Below are 11,810 nucleotides of genomic sequence, written 5' to 3'. Positions count from 1 at the left end.
TGTTAGTGCATAGAATATTAATCTCATGATTTAGAGTGTTATGATTAATACTCATGTCATGTTTATGATATTAGGATGTGCTACATGCCATGGATAGGGTGTTCTGTTAACTTTGTCTATTAGAGTCGTACTCACATTGATGTCCCTAGGGATCACCACCTTTTATGACTGTATGGTTCGACAGGATCACTAGTCTCATGAATGTTATATATATGAGTGGTCCGACGAGATCACTTATAGCCTGATTGTCCTAAGTGTTCCTTCAAGTTCACTGAAGACCGGTTTGTCCTAGGTGTTTTTTCGAGATCACCGAAGATCAGTTTTGTCCTAGGTGTTCATTTGGGTTCACCAAAAGCCAGAAATGTTTCTATAAGATCATTATATTGCGCGTGTTTGGGAACGTGCCAGTTTAGGGGTATTTCTTTCCAGGACTCTAATGGGAAGTTAATAGATAATAGACACTTAGCGGTACTAGTAGTAGGTTCCTTAATAAGTATATGTTTATACTCACTCTTTTGATGTTTAATCTTTCAAGTAGAGGTAGAGGTAAGGGCAGAGGAAAGCTGACGAATGACAAGAAGTGACCATGACGTGTCATAGGGAAACTTTTTGCTTTTGCTTTTACTTTATAGTTATGTTTTCAGTATTTTTGTAATTTTTGACTATTTTCTTAGATTTAGATAGGACCCGAATTAGGAGTTTATTTTAGATTTATTTCTACATTATTTGTTTATTTATGATTTTAATACATATCTAACGTTTTCAGAAAAAGATAATTTTATTTTCCATTTTCTTCGTAGAGTTCTTATTTTCCTTTAAGTAGTAATTATCTCAGCTTAATATAAAAAGTTTGGTCGTTACATAAAATGTGATTCTTTTTTCGAAAAATGAAAGTTTAAAAACGGTAAAAAGGAATGAAAATGTATAGTTTCTTTTTTTTTTCAAATTAATCCCGGAACCAAACATTGTGAACCGAAGATAAGTCTGAAAAAAAATATTTGGAAAATGAAAAAGGTTAAAAGTGGAAAAATCTCTAAAAATTGAAAAAATAGGCAAAAGAACAAACATGTAGCGATATATCGAAGATATGTCCAAAAATATTTTGGCAATTTATCCTCCATATGTTTTCGGTAGTATTTCCATGTTCTTATAAAGATATATCAGTGATATATATCCATCAAACAGTATAGCAACCATATTGGAAATATTTTTCTTACATATTTGAGAAAAAAATGTTACTCCTCGTATATCTCTATTGGTACCATAGGTTTAACGACATTTCAGTGATATATCGTCAAAATATTAAGATTTTTTTATTCTTGAAATAACTCGATACATGTATGTGTATATATGTATGTATATATGCGTGTGCGTGCACGATCTTCTTTCTTGATAAAATTTTTTTTGTAGTGTTTTTTTAACACTTCTTTTGAAAACGCCCCTCTCATTATTAGGTTGTCCATCTAATTTTGCAAGATAGACACATCTATGATGTGAAAAAAATCCACATTACGAAGGTTACGTGTTGTATGTCTTATTTAGCTAGAAATAGATATGTTTAATTCATCACCACAAAGCCTAAAAGTCTAAGCTTGAATTGTGGTGATCAATCTTATACCAATATGCCTATTGAGAACCATAATATGTTTGTCTCTTTATATAAGTTAATTTGATACCTTTTTCAACTAAAAAATAATTTATTGGAGATGATAGGAGATCGAACTATAAATTTATAATTAAACTGATAATTGATATCTTAACTAATAAATTATACTTAAATTAACGAGATAATCCCTTCTAAAGATTCTTTTAGAACAAAGCTTAACCTCAATCTGAATTGAAAAAGAAAAAGAAAAATCAGTTGCACCCCTATTTTAAAACATTAATTGATTTAAGGATCAACATGTTATTTTAATTTAGATAAAAAGCTTATTTCTTTTTCAATTGACTTGTTTCTTTCGGTTCTTGATTTTATTTTAGTTTCAATGACAACATTTGCCGTTAAATTGATAAATACTCAAAAAAACATTAAAGAAAAAAAAAGGTCTAATCTATTTAGTCTACTATGAATAAGGTAAAACTAATAACAATATATATCAATACCTTTAACTTGGGTGTAAAAACCGTTTAATAAATTTTATGACATAGATATCGATATTTTAATTGAAAACACACAAATTGCAACGAATATTGGTTTTAAAACCTATATCAAAATAATACGGAAAGAAACTTTCATTTTCTAAGTGATTATTTCACAATTGAATTCCAAATCCATAGGCATAGACAATTGGTTGTAGTTTATTTCACATTTGAGTTCCATCCAAAATGTTGCCAATAAAATTTCCAATAGTGTGATATAAGCCATGACCAAATTGTGATGTCATTTAAACATTTTCTTTAATAAAAATGTTTGAACAAATTTAAAATATTAATTAAATTGAAAGGATTTGATTTATACATTAAGAGAGTGTCCCAAATATTGGAGAGAATGACTCTTAATAATTATTGTGTTGGGTTGATGATGAAAAAATTGAATGAACCAATTTGGAGTTTAATTAGTACAAATAATGATGACCCACAAACATAGCAAAAGGGCTGAAAAATAAATTCAATAATAATAATAATAATATAGTAACCATTGTTTCCTCATCAAGGGTTTTTGTTGTCTACTTAATAGAATACAATAAACTTTTTGGTGCTAAATCATCTCTGCTTTGATTGAGAAAGAGATAGGATTGTAAATGAGACTAATATTTTTTATTCAATACCATCTTTCTTAGTTAGGCACCAAACAAGTGTGCTATGATACCTCTGTGGCACTTCTAACTCTGGCTTACTGTTCCAAAGAACTCCAATCAAACCTCTCCAATTAACTACATTTTCAGACTCAGACTAGACAAGTGATCGTGATGATAGACGCTCCATTACTGACTTTATAGTATTTTTAGGCTTTAATCTAATATCTTGGGGAGCCAAGAAACAAACCATAGTGTCACGTAGCTCGACTGAAGTTGAATATAGAGCCTTAGCTTAGCCATTACTACTGTCAAAGTATGTTGGCTAAGACAAACCCTAAAGAATTTACAAATTTTTTGGACTGACCCACTTCGAATACATTGTGACTAACAACAACTCTACAATTCAATTAGCCAAAAATCAAGTTTTCCATGGGCAAATAGAGCACATTAAGATAAATTTTCACTTTGTTCTATTAAAGTATATAGCAACACTAACTAGAATCTTCTAGAGATATTAAATGGGGTAGAGTAACATTGTAGAATTATGTAAACTAAAGAAGAAATCTAGAAAAATTTTAGATTTTTAGGATAAAGAATTCTAGAGAATTCTTTTAGATAAGAATAAGAGAAATATGTAGAATTATGTAAATAAGTATCTAGAATAGGTAGAATTCTAGAGAAATCTTTTGGCTTGAGCTCCGAGAAATTCATGCCTATAAATAGGAGGTGTGATTCTCATTTGTGAACTAAGCAAATCAAAACAAGTAAGTAAAGAGAGAAAGAGAAAGAGAGTTAGTAAGAAACTTTGAGCGAAAGTGAGTGAGTGTTCTCTCTAAAAGTGTTCATCATTTGTAGATTGTCTTAATAAAACTTTCTTTCTTCCAAGTGAGTGTCTCTTCCTTTAGTGCCAATTTCTTCAACGAGTGGTATCGGAGTAAGGTTAGCTTAGCTTGTAATGTTGAAGCTCTTGAAAATCAAGTACAATCTGGAACTGTGAAGCTTGTTGTTTGGAATGCAGTTGATCGTGGAGTGCATTCATCACTACATGATGATGGGTGACCTTCAAGTTGTTGGAGGAATTAAGAAGCTTAACACTCAGAATTACAAAACATGGTCCACATCTGCATAAAGTCATATCTCTAAGGTCAAGACTTGTGGGATGTTGTAGGAGGCACTAAAGTTAATCCACCTGAAGATACTGCTACTTTGAAGAAATGGAATATCAAGGCAAGTAAGGCTATGTTTGCAATTAAAACTACAATTGATGAAGAAATGTTGGAGCCATTAGTATTATGGAGACACCAAAAAAAAGCATGGGACGCATTCACCTCACTCTTTTCAAAGAAGAATGATGCAAGATTGTAGTTTTTAAAGAACGAGCTCCTATCAATTTCTCAAAGAGAGATGACTATCAATCAATATTTCACCAAGGTAAAATCTCTATGTCGTGAAATCTCTAAATTAGATCTTACCTCAGCTATTTCAGAGTCAAAAATGTTGGAAAAAACATCATAGAAATATGCATAAGCGGAAGACTAGGATCATGGTTTACTCTATATGCATCTAAACGATTTAGAAATTAACATGCTACAACTAAACGATGGTCCTAAACGAAGAGTAGAGAAGGTAAATGATGAGCTTAACTTTGTAGTTCTTAACTTCTTCATTCTCAAAGCTTCTTTTTCTCTGAAGATCACGAGCAAAGGACAACCACTATGTTGACCTACTAAACTCAGGGCTAAGAACCGAGTTGTGGGACTCGTTTTTGTGAAGAAAGCCTTTTTTAGAGAGAATGATGGAGGTAGGGGTATCGTTTAGATATTTTTTTTATGAGAATCATCATCATCTTCTCATTCAGAAATAATAAGTTTATATAGAAAAATTACATGCAAAATGCATGCAATTTATTTCATGAAAACTCACACCTAATTAATCCATTAACCATTAATAGAATTAATGGCTTCTAAATTCATTATGAGCTACCACATTTCCCACTAATATTTAGTTTAATTAGTAAATTAGTCAAGGGGCAATTTAGTCATTTGGCCAATTAAGTCAAAGTCAAACTTTGACTTTTCTTAGTCAAAAGTCAACTTTTTGACTTTTTGCTATTTTATCCGTCTTGACTAATTCCAACCTCCCGAGTATGAATCCACATTTATTTTTCTAAAATTCAAATCATATTTGAATATAAATACGGTCAAAGTTTTGTTTTTCAAAGTCAAAAATCAACATGTTAACTTTTACAATTTTGACCGTTTCAAAACTTTCCAAGCTTCTAAATATGAATCTATATTCATATTTATTTAGATCATATTTAAACATAAAGCTTAAAGTTTATATCTGTCGACTTATATCATATATATACTTGTCGGTATCTCTCTCTTTTCCTAATTCGAACAATTCGAGTTACTTCAACATATCGTTCTTAGTTGAATTCATATGAGCTAGTAGGGGAACCTAATGGACTTATAGATCATGGGCTCCAACAATTCGAGATTAACTGGTTAAACTCTTTTAGACCAAGCTTAATCAACATTCGTTAACTAATGAGTCATTCCACTAAAGACTCAAAGTTGCACTCCCTCACTATAGATATATTTCTAACCACCTGATATAACCATGATGAGTAAGTCAATCCTTCACAGGTTGTTCATAATATTGGTTGGGTCAAAATACCGTTTTACCCCCAAGATTACATCTTGCTCTTTAAAACCCAATGATCCACTATTGAATAATTGGTTTAAGGTCCAACCTATAAACCGGAATCCTTCTCGGGCTAATGAGAAGGTGGGACTCTTTATTCAAGACTTGGATTCAGTCCTTAAGGGAACAACCTATCTACTATCCCAAAAATGGGTAAGAGTGAATTTCGTCTTGCACCTTATATCCCTAGCTATCCACTCGGTCTTATCCCTGAAATGGGAGGCTTATTGGACCAGCAAAGATGAGCTGCCCTCACCTATGCAGATCTAAGGATACTACCGAATTAACTGAAGTTCATAGTTAGCTCAGGATTAAGATCAAGTTACCTAGGTCATCATAATTGAAATAGTCAGTTTATATAGTTTACGGTGTTATAACTAAAAGCGACTATTTCGTGGTTCCAGTCTTAAGCAAACCATTTACATAGGATGCTCCCACTCCCATGTCTTCACATGAACGATTCACCTTATTCATACACTATAGACTATTTGGGATATTAACTCGAACTTAATTCATGTTTATGTCTCTACATAAAGTTCAAGTGTATTGACAAACTTAGTAAAATAGCCTCGGGACCTTAATTTATTGGTTTTAAGATTATAGCATTCAATAATAAACTTTATTGAATCAAATAACAAAGTACGAGTTTTAGGACATAAATTCCAACAAAAAATGAGAAGAACTATTATTCATGGTCTTAAATCAGAATATAGAAGTTTTATTGTTGTTATTCAAGGTTGGGTGGTTCAACCTTCTTTGATTGACCTAGAAAGTATACTTGTCAGTCAAGAAGCATTCGCTAAGCAAATGTCAGAGGTCACAATAAAGAGAAATAATGAAGAAGCGCTCTTTGGTGGCCAAAGAAGAGGTCATTCAAAGTTTCAAAAGAAAGTAGGGTCAAAAGGAGTTGAAGAGACTCCAAAGGACTCTCAAGTAGGGGAGCTAGTAAAAATGATCGTCTACACAGCCATAGAAAGAATGGTGAATGTTACAACTATGGAAAGATAGGCTACTATGCCAGAGAATGTCGTCGAAAGAAGAAGACCACAGAAAACAATGTAGTCACCTCCCAAGCTGAGAGCATCAATGAAGAAGAATGGGATGTAGAAGCATGTTGTGCAACAACTGGTCTCAATCCTCAATCGACATCCAATGCGATGAAAAATGAAGTGTTAGCTCTCCATGCAGAAGAGGTAAATTATGAAAATGATTGGATTGTTGATTCGGGATATTTTAACCATATGACAGGAGATAATATGAAGCTACAAAACACAACAGAGTACAAAGGAAGCCAAGTTATTGTAATTGCAATTGCAATTCTACTAGAAATATGAGTTTTAATGACACAAGGAATCAAATAAAAAGTGGTGGGGTGGGGTAAAATATGTCGTTAAAAATAAAATTACAAAATTTTTCTTGATACACTTTTCACATCGTTAATTAATGAAAAATTTTTTATATCATTAAAAAAATTCAAATAAAAAAACAGTTACATAGAAATTGTTGAATTCCCTCTCTCTTTAAAATTAAATACGTTTTCCCCTCTTTCTCTCGCAAAAGATGCTGAATATTTTATTTGAGTCGCCGTCGAAACGAAAAGAAACCCTTGCCGTTGAAACAAGCCTCCAACCGCTAGCGATTTCAGCAATTTTGATGTTATCTAAGCATATTTAATGACACGTTTTTTGAAGTATCGTTAAGTTAAATAGTATTTCTTGACAAGGACTTCAATGACGAAAATATTGTGTCGTTGAAACTCTTTATGACGTAAATTTTACGTCGTTAAAACTCAAATTTCTAGTCGTTAAACAACTCGAAATTGTGAATAGCTCTCGTTGGAAAAACTATGATACTGTCTCGTTCTAATTCCAATCAAGTGGAATTAGATAATGTATTTTATGTGCCTGGAATGACGAAGAATTTAGTGTCAGTATCTCAATTGACTTCATCAGGCAACTTCGTCGTGTTTGGACCTAATGATGTCAAGGTGTATCATAATCTTAAAGTAAGTGGTACACCATTGATGGAATGACAAAGGATGGACTCCATCTACGTTATGTCAGCGGAGACCGCCTATGTGAACAAGACGCAAAAGAATGAAACATCAAATTTGTGGCATGCAACGCTTGGTCATGTTAGCTACTGCAAATTAAAGACAATAATAAACAAGTCCATGCTAAAGGGATTGCCACAACTTGATATCGGAGAAGACAAGGTATGTGTTGGTTGCCAGTATGGGAAAGCACATCAACTACCATTCAAGGAGTCCAAATTCAGAGTAAAACAACAATTGGAGTTGGTGCATTCAGATGTATTTGGCCCCGTCAAGCAATCTTCAATCAGTGGAATACATGGTGACCTTTATTGATGACTTTTCAAGGTATGTTTGGGTGTGCTTTATGAAAGAGAAGCCTGAAACAATTATAAAATTTAAAGAATTCAAAGAACAAGTTGAAAATGAGTTAGGAAAGAGAATTCAATGTTTACGTTCAAATAACGGGAGAGAATATATCTTTAATGAATTCTCTCAATATTTGCAAAAGTATAAGATATGTCATCAGTTAACGTGTTAAACACTTCACAACAAAATGGAGTGTGAGAAAGGAAAAATAGACATCTTGCAGAAGTATGTCGCAGCATGTTACATGCTAGTAATGGTTCAGGAAGATTTTGGGTTGAGTGCATAAGAACAAGCTTCCTCAACAGAAGCTTGAATTCAAGTCACCTTATGAATAGTTGTTGAATATCAAATCAAAAGTTGGACAATTCCGAGTCTTTGGTTGTGTATGCTATGTATTCGTACCAGATCATTTGAGAAGCAATTTTGACAAGAAAGTAATTAGATGCATCTTTGTTGGATATGACAACCAAAGAAAATGGTAGAGGTGCGTTGATCCTATTAGTGGATGATGCTACACATCAAGAAATGTTATATTTGATGAAGCATCATCGTGGTGGGCACCTGAATCAGAAAAGTCAACCAACAATGAGAAGTCTTTCAAAGAAGAATCAAAAGAAGAGATAAGTCAGGTACAACAGACTCCAACAGATGGTGAAAAAAAAACGACGAAGATGAAGAAGAACAATTAAGAACACAAGTCCTTGTCAAAGTGGAATACATAATCAAGAACCACAATTACGAAGGTCAACTAGAATAAGAAAACCAAATTTCAGGTATGTAAGTGTAGCATTAGCAATATTTGAAGAGCCAACAACATACGAATAAGCGTCACAAGCATCCAATGAAGAAAAGCCATGGAAGAAGAAGTGGATGCATTAAAAAAGATTCATATGCAGGACTTGGTGCCGAAGCCTAAAGATATTAAACCCATATCATGTAAGTGCGTTACAAAGTTAAAACTCAAGCAGATGGAACAATTAAGAGATGCAAAGCTCGATTGGTGGCTTGAGGGTTTTCTCAACAATATGGTCTGGATTGTGATCAGACATTTAGTCCAGTAGCGAAGCTCACAACTGTTCGAGTCTTATTAGCATTGGCTGCTAGTAAGGACTGGAAGCTATGGCAAATGGATATTAAGAATGTCTTCTTATATGGAGAGCTGGATTGAGAAATATATATGAAGCAACCAAAAGCATTTGAGGATAAAACTCACCATGACTACGTCTGCAAGCTAAGAAAGGCTTTATATGGCTTGGAGCAAGAGCGACAAGCCTAGTACAGAAAGATTACAGAATTTCTTGTTGAAAATGACTATGCAGTAGCTTCAGCAGATTCTAGTTTATTTGTCAAAGCTCAAGACTCAAAAGTCGCTATCATATTAGTCTATGTGGATGATATAATCATAACAGGAGACCACATAGAAGAAGTTCGACAAATAAAGAAGAATCTACTAGTCTAATTTGAAATAAAGGAACTTGGAGAACTAAAGCACTTTCTTGGACTAGAGGTGGAGCACTACTCAAAAAAATGATTGTTTCTTAGACAATAAAATTATGTGAATGATCTTCTACAGAAGTATGGTATAAGTGACTGCAAGCCAATATTCACACCAATGGAGGTTAACAAAAAGTTCTGCATGCATGAAGGCAAAAATCTTGCAGACCAAACAATGTATTGTCAGTTGGTAGGTAGATTGATCTACCTTACCTTAACAAGATATGATATCTCATACTCTGTCAGAGTCGTAAGTCGTTACATGTAGAAATCGAAGAATCCTCATCTTGAAGCAGCTCAGAGAATTTTAAGATATCTCAAAGGAACAAATGAATATGGCCTTTTATTAAAGGTAGGATTGTAAGTTAGAAGGTTTCTGTGATGCCGATTATGCAGGAGATCATGATACACGATGATCAACTACTGGGTACTTGTTTAAACTTGGTTGTGAAGCAATTTCTTGGTATAGCAAGAGACAACCAATAGTTGTATTATCTACTACAGAAGCAGAGTATAGAGCAACGGCCATGGCAGCACAAGAGAATATGTGGATAAAGCAACTAATGAAGGATTTGCACCAAGAGATTAATCATGCAGAAACTTTATACTATGACAACTTATCTGCAATTCACTTAGTTGAGAGTCCAATCTTCCATGCAAGGACCAACCATGTGGAGGGACACTATCACTTCATTAAAGAAAAGGTACTTCAAGAGGAAATTGAAATGAAGCCAATAAAGGCTAAAGATCAAGTTGCAGATATATTCACGAAAGGTCTACCTGTAACCAAGCATACAAAGTTTCTACAGCAACTCGGGATGGTTGAAAGACCAACAAGGATAGTTAGTGTTGAGGGGGAGTGTTAAAGTATATACAACGCTAACTATAATCTTCTAGAGATATTAAATGACTAGAGGAAAATTCTAGAATTATGTAAACTAAAGAAGAAATCTAGAAATATCTTAGATTTTTAGGATAAAGAATTCTAAAGAATTCTTTTAGCTAAGGATAAAAGAAATATCTAGAATTATGTAAATAAATATCTAGAATAGGTAGAATTCTAGAGAAGTCTTTTGGCTTGGGCTTCAAGGAATTTATGCATATAAATAGGAGTTGTGATCCTCATTTGTGAACTAAGCAATTCAAATCAAGTAAGCAAAGAGAGGAAGAGAGGAAGAGAGGAAGGGATGAAGGGAGTTAGTAAGAAACTTTAAGTGAAAGTGAGCGAGTGTTCTCTCTAAAAGTGTCCATCATTTGTAAATTGTCTTAATAAAACTTTCTTTGTTCCAAGTGAGTGTCTCTTTATTTAGTGTCAATTTCTTCAATTTGTTCGAGAACGGACAATAAAAAAAGATGTCATTTTACAGTTTGTTCCTACATAACAGCAACTAGCAGACTTGTTCACTAAACCACTCACATCTAATCGTCTTCACTACCTCACAAGCAAACTCATGCTTCATCAACATTCGTTTGAGGGGCCATGTTAACATAATAATTCTATGAAATAACTTCTTCTCTTGTGTTATTTAGTTTTCAATCGGTTGTTGTAGTTGAGTCGTTATGAACAATTTCTTTTGATTATAAATACCTTGCAACTCTATGTGAAATCAATAGAATTATAACACTCTCATTCTTTAAAAGTTTTCTCCCTTTGTATTCTTTTAGCTTCCACTTTTTTTCTAAGCAATGTAGGAATTTTATTTTGAATAAAATAATAATATTTTGCTTTAAATAATTTTTCATCTACAATTAATCTCTTTCAAATGGAAGAGCGAGATTATACTTAACTACCTGTGTTTAAAATTGTAAATCTAATCTCTAGATTAGAACGAGTATACATATCTATGACAATATATCTAATTACAGACTACTAACGTAAATATGGAGGTCAAGCAAATACAATAAAAATATTTTGGCAACAATCACAATAATATGTGAACAACGGAAAATGTGTTTGAACCCGCCACTTGGAGAAATAGGATGTTTCTTTTTTTTTTCTCAATCCTAAAAACTAAGCCTAAAATATGTGATGATTTAGGATAGAAAAAACATGAATCGTACCAAAATATTTATGAAGTCGAGATATACGTTTTGCAATTTAACAATAAATAGATTTGGAGTCGAAAAAGGTGACCAACATAAGACTGGTAGTCAAAGACAATTTTGGTAATTATATATATTATTCAAAACACTCATCAATGCGAGTGAGGCATTTTTGTAGGGAAGTATAGGTGATCTTTCAATTCTCTTTTATTATCCTCCTAAATAACTATTATGTTTAGGGAAATGACTCTCTACGCTAAATATAACAGTTCACCCCTTCTTACAAAACTCCAATAAAGCAGAAATAGGCAAAGGCTAAATACATGGAGGGAGATAAAAGTGTGGTTTTATAAGCAATGGACAAGGTGAAGATTGGAGCCCCCCAAGCAAGGTTTAAGGTGGTTTGGCCAAGCTCCACGCAGTTAATG

General features: G+C 33.1%; 1 long non-coding RNA gene across 1 annotated transcript; it reads left to right on the top strand.

Moving 5' to 3' along the window:
• Positions 1 to 3,526: 3,526 nt before the first annotated feature.
• On the top strand, positions 3,527 to 4,349 carry LOC127151343 (uncharacterized). The gene is made up of 2 exons (XR_007824262.1): positions 3,527 to 3,677; positions 3,757 to 4,349. It is a non-coding gene; the product is annotated as an uncharacterized LOC127151343 (long non-coding RNA).
• The last annotated feature ends 7,461 nt before the right edge of the window (positions 4,350 to 11,810 follow it).

Source organism: Cucumis melo, chromosome 10 (genome assembly GCF_025177605.1).
Source record: "Cucumis melo cultivar AY chromosome 10, USDA_Cmelo_AY_1.0, whole genome shotgun sequence".
Taxonomy (NCBI): Eukaryota; Viridiplantae; Streptophyta; class Magnoliopsida; order Cucurbitales; family Cucurbitaceae; genus Cucumis; species Cucumis melo.
This window is presented reverse-complemented; position numbering and strand designations above follow the sequence as displayed.